Source organism: Stegostoma tigrinum, unplaced genomic scaffold (genome assembly GCF_030684315.1).
Source record: "Stegostoma tigrinum isolate sSteTig4 unplaced genomic scaffold, sSteTig4.hap1 scaffold_86, whole genome shotgun sequence".
In the NCBI taxonomy this organism is placed as follows: domain Eukaryota; kingdom Metazoa; phylum Chordata; class Chondrichthyes; order Orectolobiformes; family Stegostomatidae; genus Stegostoma; species Stegostoma tigrinum.
Window position 1 is genome coordinate 654,744 of NW_026728811.1, and position 16,042 is coordinate 670,785.

Here is a 16,042-nt window from a genome sequence, read left to right on the forward strand (position 1 = left end):
AGTGATAGAGACAGTGACAGAGAGAGAGAGAAAAGTAAGTGTATCAGTTCATCATTAATATGTCATGTAGAAACAGCCCCAATCCTGGAAGTAGTGGTCATGGGGTCTATGCCTGCTGAATGGGAGTGGGACGGTCTTTGGTCTTTTTATTGTTTTTTTACCGCAGGGCGTCAGAAACTCATCTGGAGCGACAAAGAGAGAGACGCAGGCTCCGGTGAGTGACTCCCCATCAGTGATTAATTGTCCAGCCTCTCAGAAAGTAAACACTGGATGCAGTCAGAAAGCATTTCTCCCCTGAACCGAAGTCAAATTTGTTCCTATTCTCGGGGTTTAAAATCAGGGAAAGTGCTGATAAATTGGGGAAATTTCGAAAGTCAGCCTGTGATGGAATCTCATACGTTTCTCTTCATTTTTGTTTCAAAACTTTGGCTTTGATGGATCAATTTCCTTCTCTTCCACCAGAGGAGATTACTGAGAGACTGAAGCTTATACACATACAGTGGTGGACACATTCTCTGGCAGTGGAGATGTTCGGGGTCGTGTAGTTGGGGATGTCCGGTGGAGGGGAGCCTCATCATCTGGAGTAAATATCTCTCTGTCCTCACTTTAAACAGAAACACTGAGGTGGTTTGAGCCTCTTCCTGTTCCCTCTTGAAGATGATGGGCTGTTCTGGAGGTCGTAGGGCAATTGGGGGAAAGGGTCAGATTATGGAAGCTCGGGCAGAGATTGGTGTGATTTTGCTGTGTTTTAGGTGATGGGTGTAGGTTTTTTGTTTTCATTTCTTGTCTGTCTTTCCAACCTCGCCCCTGAGGTGATTAGATTCGGGAGCTGAAATTTGGGACGAAGCACTGATTGGGAGAATTAAATTGTTCTGCCGTGAGGAAGCTTCGGACAGAGCTGGAACCAAAGAGAAAGAGAGAAATGAGAGCATGATAATAAACCAGCCTGTCTCCTTGTCATTCATTTGCACACTTGTATGCTCACAGGGGAAAATAATTATGGGGTTCAGGCTGTCCCTGAGATTTGTAAAACAAGGGGATGAGCTCTGGGCTGGAGGTGTGGGGGAGAGAAAGTGGAAAAAGGGGGCTGCTGCTAAGTCTGATGTCACTGCCTTCCACTCTCTTTGCCTCCATATTCTCGCCTTCCTGTCCTTCCCACAGTTTTCTATAAATCCTTGTCTCCCCATCATTCTTCACATCCACCCCTGTTCACTCTCCCACATCCCTTCATATTCCTCCCTCCAAATGTCTTGTCCCCTTCCCAGGTTTTTCAAGAACCATTTCATTGTTCAGTCTTGCTGATTTCCAAGTTTACCCATTCACCTCTCCTCAACACTCCTCTCTCTTTCTCTCTCTCATTGTCCTGTGTGATCTTGATGTTCCTTCCTGAGGGTCATTTTGTCTGCATCCCCATACCACCCTCCCCCCCATCTCTGTCACTCGTTCTGAATGGTATCTCTCTTTCTGCTCTTCTCTCTCTCGATTTTTCACTGTCCCTTCTGTCTGTCCCACTCTCTATATCTGTCCTTTCTCGTCCTGTCCATGGGATTTCTATCTTTCTCCTATCTCTGTGTCTCTCTCCTCTTTCTCTTTTTCCTTGTTTTCAATGGGATCTCGCTCTCTCTCTCTCTCTCGCTCTCTCTCTCCATCTCCATCTCTGTCCTTCTCTGTTCTTCATGCGAAATGCCAGGGGATCTTCCTGGTCTTTGCAGTGCCTACATGTTGCACCATTACACTTTGGCTAAAGTGAGTGGTAGTCGGGCTTGGGGTGAGCCTGCGAAATGGGATCTTGCTTTGCAGTAAGGCAGTCAATGAACAGGCCAGAGTATCTCTGGGGTGCAGTCAGGGATCCAGTGAGGGTGAGGTGATATTTGGGTTTTGCACATGGAGGGAGATACAGTGGGCTATCTATACACAGTGGAGGCATCACAGAGGAATGAAGAAAGAGGGTGTAGCTACACTGGCAGCAATCAGAAACTGTGAGGCTGAACATTTTCATCGGGGTAAAAGTCACGGGGGAAATATTTAAACAGGTGCGCAAATTTGTGGGAGGCAATATTTGAGATGACTTAGTGGGGAGTTTGCAAAATTGCGATGGAGAACAAACTTTTGGGGAACTGCAATTGGGAAATACCATAATTGTGGGGACAATACTTGGTCGGTAGGCCCACAAAATATTGGTATTGGGGGGGGGTGCAATATTGCATTCACCAGCACAAGGATTTGGGATGGGGATACAATACTGTAAGGGTGGGACAAAAGTTTGACATTCCTCTGGGAGGTAAAGAGAGGGACAAAACTGGGCGGCAGCGAAACTTGGCGGTTATATTGTAGGCAGAAAATTGAGGAAGAAGAATGTGAAATGAGAGAGGTATATGAGTCTCAAATGAAATAACAAAATTCTAGGGTCAAATTTGTAGGGGCAGTCACATTTGTGGAGGGGAGGGGTTGGAATTTGGCAATTTTGAATGGAAACAAAATTTTTGGAGTGGTGAAGGAAAGAAAGCGGCAGTGCAACAAGACACCAGGAGATGAAATAGAGAAAAATGGAGGGAAAGGAGAGAGAAATATGGAGGGAAAAGACAGAGAGAGAGAGAATGATAGGGGAGGGAACAAAGAGAGAGTGGTGGGGGGCAAAGAGTTGTTGCTCGTGAGAGACAGAGAGAGAGAATGAAACAAAATGATCTAAACTAGACTGTGAGAGAGACAGAGATTCAGGTGAGAGAAAGAGACAAGGACTGAGAAAGACCAAAAGGGAGACAAGAGGAGAGACTTTGAAAGAAAGAGACAGAAACACAAAGAGGGAGAGAGAGAATGAAACAAAGAGAGACAAGAGTAGAATGTGAGCGAGAAAGAGACTGACAGAGATAAAGCAAAGGGAGACAAAAGGAGAGGCTTGGAGAGAAAAACAGGGATGCAAAGCGAGAAAACAGAGAAAAAGAGAGGCAAGAAGAGGAGGTCAGTGAGATACAGCCAGGAATTCAGGAAAGATACAGAGTCTGAGGAGCCAATACTCACCAGGGCTGCTTCTGGAAGAGGGTGGTACAGGTCCAAAGCTGGCATTGAGATTCCAGCTGTACTCACACTGGCACAGTAAGAATAACTCTGAGGCTCACCTCCTGGCTTCATCCACATGAACAAGATAAGTATGGCTGTCATAACCAATTTTATAAACCCCAAGTTATGTCATTCAAACCCCTCTCTCCTCCCAAATCCCAGCTACCCAATCAGTTCCGAGCTGTCTGTACCTGGTACACACATCCTCCAGATATAGAGCAAACCAAGAAGCTTCTTTGTGAGGTTAGAGGTGGGGGGAGGGGTGTGGAGGAGGAGGGGGAAATAAAGCAGCAACTCAGAAGTTCAGTCCAATGTCTCATGATTGTCCCTCCCTTGCACCCCTCCCCCCAACCCGCACTCTCACAAACTCTCTCTCACTCACGCGCACACACACACACACATTGGCCCCAGACCTAAAACCCACACAGAGACAAGGCTGCAGTTTCAAAACGGGTATAAAACACTTTTATCCAGACAAGGGAACTGAGCCTTCTGCAGCCATAACACAAATTGATCCTGCAGGTGAACACAGTATTTTCACACAGACTAACGCAAGGTATGAGTCAAGCTGTGGGTAACCATCAAAGACGGGGGATTACTTTTAATTAGTTTCTGGAATGAATATCAATCTATTTCACAGGTGAACATCAGGGGATTACATGGATCTGTTGCACAAGTGGAAGTTTGTTCATTGTACAAATAATCCTAAGTTTATCAAACACTGTCACCTCATTCCTGACAATAGAATGAGGTACTTCATCGAACTGTCCCACTTTCCCATTGATAGTTCATCAGTAAAAGCTGGGAATTATCTGATTGACGCAAGCAGCATGGATTTGTGAGAGATAGATCAGGCCTCACAAACGTTATTGAATTCTTTGAAGATGTGGCCAAACACATGGATGAAGGTAGAGCAATGGATGTGGTATACATGGATTTACGTAAGGCGTTCGTTGAGGTTCCCCATGGTAGGCTCATGCAGAAAGTAAGGAGGCGTGGGTAGGGAAAATATGGCAGATTGGATTCAGAATTGGCTGACCCTGAGAAGAAAAAGGGTGGTAGTGGATGGAAAATAGTCAACATGTTGTTCAGTTACGACTGATGTACCACAAGGATGTGTCTTGGGTCCTCTTCCTATTTGTAGATTTTGTAAATGATTTTGATGTAGGAGTGGAAGGGTGGATTGGCAAGTTCATGGATGATACAAAGGTGGGTTGAGTTATGAATAGTGCAAAGGGCTGTTCTAGGTTACAAAGGGACATTGATAGGTTGCAGAGCGGGGCAGACAAGTGACGAATGGAGTTTAACCTTGAAAAGTGTGAGGAGATTCATTTTGGAAGGACAAACTTGAAAGCAGAATACAGTGTTAATGGAAAAATCCTTGGCAGTTGGGAGGAGCATGGGGATCTTGGGGTTCATGTCCAAAGTTCCCTGAAAGCTGGTGGATTGAGTTGTTAAGAAGGCGTATGGTGTGGTAGCTTTCATTAATAGAGGGATTGATTTCAAGAGCCGTGAAGTTATGCTCCAGCTATACAAAAGCCAGGTTCGGCCACAAGTGGAATATTGTGTCCAGTTGTGTTTGCCTCATTACAGGAAAGATGTGGAGGCATTGGCAAAGGTGCAGAGGAGATTTACCAGGATGTTGCCTGGAATGGAAGGAAGGCTGTACGAGGGAGGAAAATTTGAGAGAGCTAGGGCTTTTCTCTTTAGAATGATGAAGTGTGAGAGGTTTACAAAATGATCAGAAGTATAGATAGAGTGGACAGCCAGAGACTTTTTCCGCGGTTGGAGGGAGCTATTATGAGGGGACATAGTTTTAAATCGAGTGGAGGTAGATATAGGGGAGACGTCACAGGTAGGTTCTTTACTCAGAGTGGCCGGGGTCTGGAATGCATTGCTAGAGAGGGTAGTGGAGTCGGCCTCTTTGGGGCATTTAAGCTGCTATTAAATAGGCATATGTATGATAGCATAAGGTAGGGGTGGAGGCCAGATAGACCTTAGGTTTAGGGTAAAAGTTCGGCACAGCATCGTGGGCTGAAGGACCTATACATTGCTCTACGCTTCTATGTTCTAGCTCTGTTAATGATGGTTAAATTCGGAGCAGTGTCAGTTACTGCACACAGTCTGTATGAGTGTGTTGTGTTTCTGTGTGTATGTATGTATGTTAAGTTAGAGTCTGCACATATGCATGTATATTTCTGTGTTAATGTCTGTCAGTGTCTGTATGCTTACATGTCAGTGTGTGTCTGTGTTTATGCTTGTCTCTGGATGTGTGCCACGGTGTCTCTCTGTTTATGTGTGTGTGAGAGAGAGAGAGAGAGTCTGTGTGCATCTCTGTAACTGAGTGTGTGTTTCTATCTCAGTTGAACTATCTGTGTATTTGTAGCTGTGTTTTTCTGTTTGTGTGTGAGATAGTGCACATCTAGTGTGTGTACTATTATGTTTGTGCCTTGGGGCTTCTGTTGTTTTGGAGGCAAATCCATAGAAATTGAATTATACCCCACCCAACTTTCTGTCTGACCCTCTTGCGTTTGAAGTGATACAATGGTCAGCTTGATGTATATCTCCATATGTGTCCGTGTGCATATTTGTATCTGCGTGTCTATATCTGGCTGCAATGAGACTCAGGGGAGAAGTTTAAATGAATTAGAAACCGATGAGTCAAAGGCTCAGACTGTCTCTCTCGTACAATGCCACCGCCTGGTGGCCTTCTAACTTCACTACACAAGTGGTACATATTTTTCTGAAGAAGGTATGTCAGGTTGCACAGTTGTTTCATTTTTCAAAGAATGTCTTTAGAGACACAGAGCAGTTTTGCCCAATCGATACTGCCCTTGAGATATGAACAGGAGGCAAAAACAGGAAGAGGGACAGTGTGAATGTGGGAGGGAGAGGGAGCAAGGGAGAAAGGTGAAATGTACCAAGACCAGTTTGGAGTGGGTAACCCAGAGGTGGAAGTAAGGACAGAGTGACTTGTACCCAACTCCTCAACTCAGTTTCATTCCTGTCCTCTACTCTGAGGATGACAACTTGGGGCCAATTCTAATTGTCCGTCCCCCAGCTTCTACAACACAAAGACAAACAACAATACAACTCATTCTGCTGCTTGACACTTCTTAATGAACATTTCAATTATTTACAAATTGAAGTGATTGATACAGTCAGTGGAATGGCACCTTTTCTCACTGGCCCCTGAATTGAGAGAAACATTCAAATGTATCCCTGCCACCCGCTGTGGGATAATTTTGGACAAACCAGCATTACCCTCAGTTTCTTATCCTAACAGCAGGCTGCTTCATTGCTAAAACATCGAACTGAAATGAAAATATCCTGCGTGGATTTACAAATGAATTTCATTGATTGGTGAATTTGGGTAAAAGGATATTCTCCTCTGATTCACTGAATCAGATGTCCGACTGAGCAGAGACTGCCAAGACACCTTCGACTTCTTTTAGAGGCTGGGACATTGAGTCTGGTGTTCTCAGGGACATTCTCTGATCCGAGACATAGAAAAGATTGCTGTCAGAGCTGCTGTGCTTTTGTTGTGATTTTGCGTACGTGAACAGTGAAAGCACTGAATCCTAGACAGTAGGCCCACCAGGGATGAGGACAGAAGTACTATAATTCGACTTCTTTTAGAGGCTGGGACATTGAGTCTGGTGTTCTTAGGGACATTCTCTGATCGGAGACATAGAAAAGATTGCTGTCAGAGCTGCTGTGCTTTTGCTGTGATTTTGCGGATGTGAACAGTGAAAGCACTGAATCCTAGACAGTAGGCCCACCAGGGATGAGGACAGAAGTACTATAGTTTCTTAATGACTCAGCTCCTGCCTTTTTTTAACTGGACATCAATTTCTCCTCAAAGATGATCAAAACATTGAGTTTTAAAGCATGGAAAGAGGAGCATCATCCCAGTTTCCAGGACTTGGCCTGTAGTCTTGTGTGCTGTGACGTTTCAAGTAATCATTTCAATGATAATTTCACCGAAATGTTTTAATCTCAATCAACACAACAAATGGGAGGAAAGTTTGAGATGGGAAAACTGTTTCATGCTCCCTCGGGAAACTTAACCTTACCTCCAGAAGGAAACAAACATGGGCACATTCTACCAAGAGTGACCAAGGCTCCTGGAAAGATCAAACCGCAGAAAGTCGGATTTCACCCACTTGGCTTATCTTGTCCCATTCCAGACTTCAAAACTAGAGTCTGCTTACAGCAAATAAAGGAAGAACTCAGTCACGCCCCTTGGCCTGAGTTCTTCTCCTGTCACTCTGTAGTCTATATGGCCTCACCTCACTCTTCCATCCAAACATTGATCATATCAGCTGCTTCCTGTCCTTCCGAATGGTGTTCCTCAAATTCCTGGAAAGATAAACAGGAGTGTGGCATTTAAAGCACATTTCAGGCCTGTAGAAGAAATGATATTTTCATAATTTCAGATGATGTTTAAAGTGCTCCTTTGGATCTTGGAAACAGCAGGTGTACAAAAATTGCCTAAGGCCCCAGTGAGATGCAAACTCATGACTGCTGGTTTACAAGGCCAGTGCTCTAACCGCTGAGCTATTCAGCCACTAGCCTGACAATAGTCGGAGGGTCTCACGTATAACAAATTACAATGTAATAGATAATGGGATAGCCTGTATACTTTAAATCAAGAAATAACAAAATCGAAACAGAGCTGTAGGTATTATGTGCAGGAAGATGGGAGAAAGCAAGGCTGAATCAGACAGTGCCCAAGTTGATATAAACAGAGATCTTTCCTCAGAACGGAAAGGAGGGGTCATCGACCTGAAACATTAACTCTGTTTTTCTTCACAGCTGCCACCAGACCTGCTGAGCTTTTCCAGCAACTTCTGTTTATGTTCCCAATTTACAGCATCCGCAGTTCTTTTGGTTTTTAAACAGATTTTCACTGGTAGTCTCGTAATAAGGTTTCAGAACCTTCACTACCATGGCCTGCTAATGGTTAACATTTATAGTTAAAAAAAGACTGATCTTTAGAAACAGAATAATGTTGTGAACTAGTCAGAATCACTTCACCACAGTTACAGTTCCACACCAGCAATGTCAGCTGCAATTGTGTGACGTGCAGTCAGTTTGCAACAAGAACAGCAGGGACATTAGGAAAAGTGAATGGTGATAGTGGTTCGTGAGAGCTGACTTAGGCCAACTGGAGAAAGGTTCAATTTGGGTGCTCAAGACTGGTTTTCCCTGTTTATCCTGGTATACAATCAATGATACAATAACTCTCATTTGTGTGTTGTCCTTTGCACACCGGGAGTCACATCAGTTTAACTTGGCACCTAACCCAGGTCAGTTTTGCAGCCCCACGTAAGGATGCTAAATTTTAGAAGCAGAAAGCTTGAATAAACATGATTTTCTTCATCCTGCATCCAGTAAGAGGAAAGGATTTGCTGTTGATTGGAAATATCTCTTTCTGAATTCAATGTCACTCTGCCACAGCAGGAAGAGCTGGAAAATCCTGATGAATTGAAAAATAAAACAAGACCCCGTGTCAAAGCGAGGATGCTGCTGTAGGCACTTATGGGGAGTTACTGCAGAGTGGCCTGAGCACCCAACACACTGCAACTAATGAGTTTCAACGTCATTGAAAACGTTTTTTTTCCAGAAAGTTGATGGGTGAATTGGCAAAGCAAAGACAACTAATCAGGGCTTGTTTGGTATTTAAACACGTGATCTCTCAGATTTTTTACGGGCTGTACAGCCCTCAAAGTGAGAATCATACCCCAAGACCAAACAGCCCTTTTGGCCAAGTTAGGAGCAGTCCCGGTCAAGTTGGGATACCCTCAGAGCGGAGTACATTCCACGTTGCTCATGGGATTACTGTTCAATCTCAAGCACATCTTCTTTCTGACTCCCTGCTCTCGACACAGATTATAAAATTCAGGCTTACCGTTAATGTGAAGAGAGGTTGTGGATGTGCCCTTGCTGTTGCATAGAGATCACTGTTCCTGCGTCTAGTAAGAGGAAGGGATTTGCTGTTGATTGGAAACATCTCTTTCTGAATTCAATGCCACTCTGCCACAACAGGAGAAGCTGGAAAATCCTGATGAATTGAAACATAAAATGGCGTGTCTATAGCTTAAGTAATAAAAGATCAGTGTAATATATTTAACATTGTGCTATCACCGGCTGAATGAAGCAGCTACCCAGAGGGAGGCAGCTGTGTGTGTAAACCGCATGGTGAGCAGTTTGCGTTTTACTTCACACATGAGAGGAAGTGAGAATTTACCCAAACAATGGCACACCACAGCCGTGAAACATTGTTCCCATGGCAAACTTGAAAAATAATCAGAAACGAGTTTGAGATCCATACACTCCGTCGCCAAAAGCCTCCATCCTAGCATATGTTCCAGGGAAGCTGGCCTGCAAATGAGTGGTGTAAACTTAATGTGATTTGTGTGCGGAGCCCTGCCTGTGTCCTGCTCTGAACTTGTAGGGCACTGGGGAATTTGATTCTGTATGTACATCGTTATTATCGACCCGCCTTAAAATGCAAGCAGAGGAAAAGGATCTGAGGGAAAATAGAAACAACTGACGAGATTCCCGACCCTCTTACCGAACATTGTTCAGTAAATTCAGCCACCAAAACACAATATTTCTCCAATTTCACCAGGAAGTAGCATCATGAATATCCTTAATAGAAATATGGAATCCCAAGAATTGCTTAACTTGAAGTCAGAGATGGAAGTGCCTGAGATTGTAATGTAGAAACGTGAATACCTGGGGATGTAATTACATTTCATTGAATGATTCAGCGCCACGTGACCCACGACAAATCATTATATTCCGGGAGCCAGCATCATTGTTGCATCACAGTAGTTGAAGGCTGTCGCCGCTCATGGTGTATGACGTCATGGTGCAGCTGGAAGCCCCCGGGAACAGTTTATTAAAGAAACCTCCCTGAGGGTCAGACTGCCCTGTGTCGGGAAACATTTGGATGGCCAACCACAATCATTACATGTGGTTACAAAATCAACAAACTAAACAAGATCGAGGCATTCTTTTTCCTTCTCAATTAAATTTCAGTATCCATGAAGCGAGATAATGATTTCAGTGGGCCCTTGATTAAACTCCGAAATGATGAAAAGCGATGTCAAAACCATTTAATTGGAGCACTACCCGCCTTGAGTTTTAATCTCATCTCTTGATCCATTCAATCAATGCCTAAATCTATAATGTTCCCATGAAATCACAGCTTGATTACAGCAAAGACTTCATTCAGCCCATCGTTATCCTGAAATGAATCATAGTCAGCTTGAATTTAAACTGAGTAAATTGGAGAGAGACTGCAGAATCAGTTTGTATGTATCAGCACACACGGCCAGTTCCTGGTGGCATGGGTGTACTTGCATTGACTGCGGGCCTGTGTCTCCATGATAAACTGGCAGAGGAACATTGGTATTTTAGTTGTTGCAATCTGAAATTTGAACTGGCTCACACCTGGGTTTAAGAGAGCTTACAGTTTTGTTTCACATCAGTCTCTGTGTCACAACCAATCAAGATGCTCAGCTTTTAACCAATAAAGGTTGTCAGTTAAAAAATTCACTGTTTCCTTTGTCACACATCTCCGGATCGTCAATAGGAACATTAGCTACAAGGAAATATTCTCCAATCATTGAACTGTCTGCGAATATTATGTGCATTCAGGCCCAGGCAACTCAAACCAAGATTCTTCCGAACTAGAAAGAACCTTTGACACTCTCTCTCCAACTCGTTCCATCCCTTTCTCCCTCTGTGTTTCAGCATTTATATGTGTGCGTATGTGTGTCACTGTCTGTATGCACATGTTTGTCTCAGTGTGTGGCTCTGTGTCTGTGTGCTTCTGTCTCAATGTGTGTCTATATGCCTTTGTGTACATACGTGTGTGTACATATGTGTCTGTGTGTTTCTGTCTCTGTATTAGTGTGTCACTGTTGAACTCCCACTGTGTGCAAGCTAGACTGATGTGAAACAAAACTGTAAGCTGAGTGTGTGCATTAGTGTGAGTCTCTGTGGCTGTGTGTTTGTGCCTGTGGTTCTTTCCAGTGGGCTTTCTGTTGTTTTGGGGGTGAATCCATTGAAACGGGGTTAACTCACTTCCCTGTTTTCTCTCTGTCTCTCCCTCTTGAGTTTCAAATGATACAATGGTCATGTTGACATGTGTCTCCATATGTGTTTGTATCTGTGTTTTTTTTCCCTGGTTGTAATCGACTCACTGAAAATCCTGACACAGCAGGTGGTGACATTCCAATTCTAAAAAGATATCTAGAATTAAAAATCTAATGATGACTATGTTGAGGTTGGATGGCTCGCTGAGGTGGTTTGTTGTTCCGCAGACGTTTCGTTACCATGCTTGGTAAGATCCTCAGTGCAGCTTCTGATGAAGCATCAGAGTGCTTTCCCGCCTGGTTTTTAAACTCTGGGGTTCGTTGTGATGGATTGCCTCACTTGTGGGTTTCCTCCATAGTGGAATGTATTTGGGATCGAGTTCAATGTGTTTATTCATCGCCTGCTTCGTGGAGTGCCATGCTTCCAGGAATTCTCATGTTTGCCTCTGGCTTGCCTGTCCCAGGAATTTGGTGCTGTCCCAGTCGAAGTGGTGGTACTCCTTCTCCGTGTGGATTAAGATGAGTGAGCATTGGCCATGTCTTTTTGTAGCCAGTTGTTCAACGATAATGGATATCCAAAGATCTGTGTCAGGAGATGTCTCCAGGAACAGCATCAGAAAGATTCTACATGCCCCGACACACACATCACACTTCCTTACATCAGGAACATGTCAGAACTCACCACAAGACTTCTCGACCACTCGGCATCAGGGTGGCACACAAACCCACATCAACCCTACGACAAGTGCTCACCAGAACTAAAGATCCAATCCCGACCATGGACAGGACCAATGTCATCTGCAAGATCCCCTGCAGAGACTGTGAGAAACACTACATCGGACAAACAGGAAGGAAACTAACAACAAGAGAACATGATCACCAACCCTAACCCTAACCCTATCTTAATCAGTCAGCAGGATGTGAAGTGATGGTACTCAGGAGCGACAGCTTTTCGCTTCTTGAACAAAAAGCAATCGCATGCTGTTAGCATTTATTTGACATCTCTGATCGCCTTTTACATTCAGAAATGTGTTCAGAAACTGCCTTTTGTGCATCTCTAAATAAGCACCGTGGAATTTCGTAAATTTTACTGAGTTGCTTTTTCACGTCTCCAATGCCAGCTTGCAAATCAGCTGGCTGCTACCTGAGATTTGTTCATGTCCACGATTGGAAAATGTTGGAGTAAGGAGAAAGGTAAGGAAGGTGACAGCTCGTAGCTGCACCGAGGTTCGATCAACCTCCCAATGTGATTTGTCGTTCTCGAATTCTAATGCTTGCTCAGTTTTTCAGACAGAGGGTTATCTTTGAGCCACTTACACTGCAAAACGTCGTCGAAGGTAAGTCTACATATGTTGCACGGTATCATCTGGTGCACGACCTGCTCAGGTTGGTGCATTTTCCCAGTAGTCTGGTGTTTCTCACGCTACATGTTAACGTGAAAGTTGTCCTGTTTTGAGCAAAGGGCGGAATCGTTCACCAGAGTGAAAATCTAAATGCCGGAAATGCCATGCAGTTCATGTTTACTTTATCCAAGCATAACCGAATATACTTTCTCCCAGGCACATTACATTTGTCGCCTGACTGAGTCTCACATGACGTGCTCTGCTTTCAGTTGATTTTTGAATTGATCGAGCGGCTATCAGCATCTCGTGGGAAAATAATGTTTGAGTTGGGCACTGCCCGGCAGCTAAGAAAATGGATGAACAAGACAGGGATGGTTCAAGCCTTTCCCTGTGCCTTTGCTTATGTTGTCTTGCAGTAGCAACATCAGAAAGAATCATGTTTGCAGCGCACCTGTCAGTGGCTGTGTGGCCAAGCAGTCTCAGGAGCTGGATTCAGATCCAGTCTCCTCGGAGGCGTGGGTTCAATTCCCACCACTGCCGTTATGCTGGTACCCTGTCATGTTGTTTGTCTGTTCTGCTGAAGCTGGATGGCGATGAGCTGCGATCAGTAGAAAGCAATAGTAGGAAGCATTTTGTTTCCAATCAATGTACGATGCAAGAGAGCACAGAGCTTCCATTGTGCCAGTGGTTATCAATTTTGTTGTGGAAATGGAAAGAGCAGACACTCAACCTTTGGTCTACTCACCAATGTCGACCAGATGTCCCACATTAACACAATCCCATTTGCCAGCATTTGGCCCATATCCCTCTAAACCCTTCCGATTCACTCACACATTCGATATGCCTTGGAAATGTTGTACATTTACCAGGCTGCACCACTTCATCTGGCAGTTCAACACATACTTGCACCACTTCAGGGCAATAAAAGAAATGGCCCTCAGGTCGCTTTTAAATTCCTACCCCTCACTTTAATTACACACCCTCCAGGTTTGGACTCACCCACCATGCGATAAAGACCTTGACTCCTCACCCTGTATAGATTCGTGATGATTATATCAACTTCCGCCAGGTCGTCCCTCAACCTCCGGCACTCCAGGGAAAACTGCCTTAAACCTATTCAGTCTCGCCATACAGTCCGAAACCTGCAACCCTGGCAAAGTCCACGTGAATATTTTCTGGGCGGGTTGACATGATATCTTTTATTTTTCGATAATGCCAATAACGCTGGGCTGCATCGATCTATTTGAAACAGAGAGGTTTAGTGTTGAACTGCTGCACATTTTAATGCTGTAGGAAGGTCAGTGCGCAGGGCAGAGTAGTGGCTGTGTTTCTGTAGTGTAGTGGTTACCACATTCGCTTTACCCAGTGAAAGGTCCCCGATTCGAAGCTGGGCAGAAACAGTGCTGTTGCCCTTTTACAGTGATAGGTTTCTGGATGGACATGAAGTGAGCGTTCTTGTCAGCCAACATTTCTTTGAATGAAGTTGGCCATTTCTGCTTTTGTTGTGGAAAGGAGGATAATTCTATTTCAATGTGGTATGAATCCTTGTTAAATTTCTCTCATTCCTGGCCATGAATGTGCTGAAATGCTCCCTTTCACGTGTGCATTTAGCGTGCCCTAATTCATTCTGGAGCAGTGTAGTGTCACCTTTGCTTTTTGTGTGAAAGCGTTCCAGCTCAAAGTCAAGGAAAAGCTTGATTTGCGGGTGTCGCAGTGCACCGCATATTCCTCTCTGTCAAATGCATCTCAAGGTAGTCTCTGAACGTCCTAGTTCTGCTCTGCCGTGTCTCAAAGTGCATGAATTGAAACCAGAAGCCTTCAGTCACCTTTCGGAGTAGAGAAATGTGTTTGCATTTCTTAGCAGTGGACACAATAGCGGCTCATTCAGCCAACAACAGGAGTGAAGGGATTTACAAGCTCAGATGAACCTCATGACTCATGCTCTCGTAGAGTCATTAGCATTTACGTGTGGTCTCAAGTCAACAACATGCTCGTATTGAAACTGAGGAAATGACAAGACAGGCTACCAATTGATATTGTATCCAATCTTTTCTTTATATCAAAGAGGAGCAAGAAAGTCTAAGCAAGGAGAGATAGAAAAGTGTGCCACATGAAGTTAAAGTGAAGCAACTTGTACCTTAATCATGCAGCAGGATGTGAAGCGATGGTGACTCAGGCACGAGGGCTTTTCACTTCTTGAATGAAAAACAATCACATGCTGTTAACATCTCCGACGTCTCTGATCACCTTTTACTAACGGTCAATGTGTTCACAAACGTGCGTCTCTAAATAAGCACCATGAAATATCGTAAAATTTATTGAGTTGCTTTTCCTCGTTTCCCACACAGGTTTCTGAATCAGCTGGCTGCCAATCTGACATTTGTTCGTGTCCACGATTGGAAAGCTGTGCAGGAAAATTGACGCTTAAGGAGAAAGACAAGGCAGATAGCTGCTCAGACCTGCACCAAGGTTTGAACAACCTCGCAACGTGATATTGTCGTTTTTGATTTCTAATGTTTGCAAAAAGGACAAGCCAGGCTACTAAATAATATTGTTTCCATTTTCTTTTCATTCTTTCACAAAGGATCAAGGAGAGCGAAACAAGGAGGAATAGGAAAGCGAGGCTTGTGAGCTCTGGTGAAACACCTTTTCTCTTATTCAGTCCTCAGCAACTGATGTGAAGGTGACTCAGGTGAGAGAGCTTTTCACCTCCTGAACACAAAGCAATCCCATCGCGTTAGCACTTTTTTGACATCTCTGATTGACTTTTACATTCTGTCTCTACGTACAGAATCTGCCTTCTGTGTATCTCTGGATAATCGAGTTGGGATGTTGAGATGGCATAATGAAAAGGAGCACGATTTTCCCTCCTATTATGTCTTCCAACTTCTCTTCCAATGAAAATACGTGGAATGAAAGAGAAAAAAAAACAGAACAAGCATATTGTATCCGATGACTCTGTTCCAAGGAAGGGTCACCAGACCCGAAAAGTTAACTGCCTTTTTTCCCTTCACAGATGCTGCCAGACCTATTGAGCTTTTCTTGCAAATTTATTCTTGTTCCTGATTTACAGCATCTGCAGTTCCTTCGTTTTTTTTTAATCTGGATGTTTCACTCCCAGAAATGAGCAATAATGCAGTTGGAGCACTCATTCAGAGTCAGTTAACGTGGGCAAAGGCCCGAGAACACTTGTTTTCACTTTGAACGAGTGTTTCCTTTCGGCATGTTCATTGCAACGGTACCTCTGCACCATTCCTACGTTAGGCAATCCAACCACATTTAACAAAACCAGCTTTTTTTCTGGAAATCTCATTGGGCATTGTAGCAAATGTAAGGTAAAGAAGCTGGGTTTGTCTGGGAGTTGAACACAGTGACTTTTTGCATATCTACACTATATCATAATCTAAGCGAGAATCATACCCCTAGACTAACAAGCCCCGCCTGTGTGCACTTGCCTAGCTCTGAACCAGCTGAGACTTACTCAGAGTGAATTGTCACGAATGTTGCTCCGGAAATTCAAACCAACCCAGA

At 44.0% G+C, this 16,042-nt stretch overlaps 1 long non-coding RNA gene across 1 annotated transcript; it reads left to right on the forward strand.

The window, feature by feature from the left end:
* Nucleotides 1–189: 189 nt before the first annotated feature.
* On the forward strand, nucleotides 190–15,164 carry LOC132209328 (uncharacterized). The gene is made up of 3 exons (XR_009445434.1): nucleotides 190–214; nucleotides 14,860–14,980; nucleotides 15,096–15,164. It is a non-coding gene; the product is annotated as an uncharacterized LOC132209328 (long non-coding RNA).
* Nucleotides 15,165–16,042: the final 878 nt, after the last annotated feature.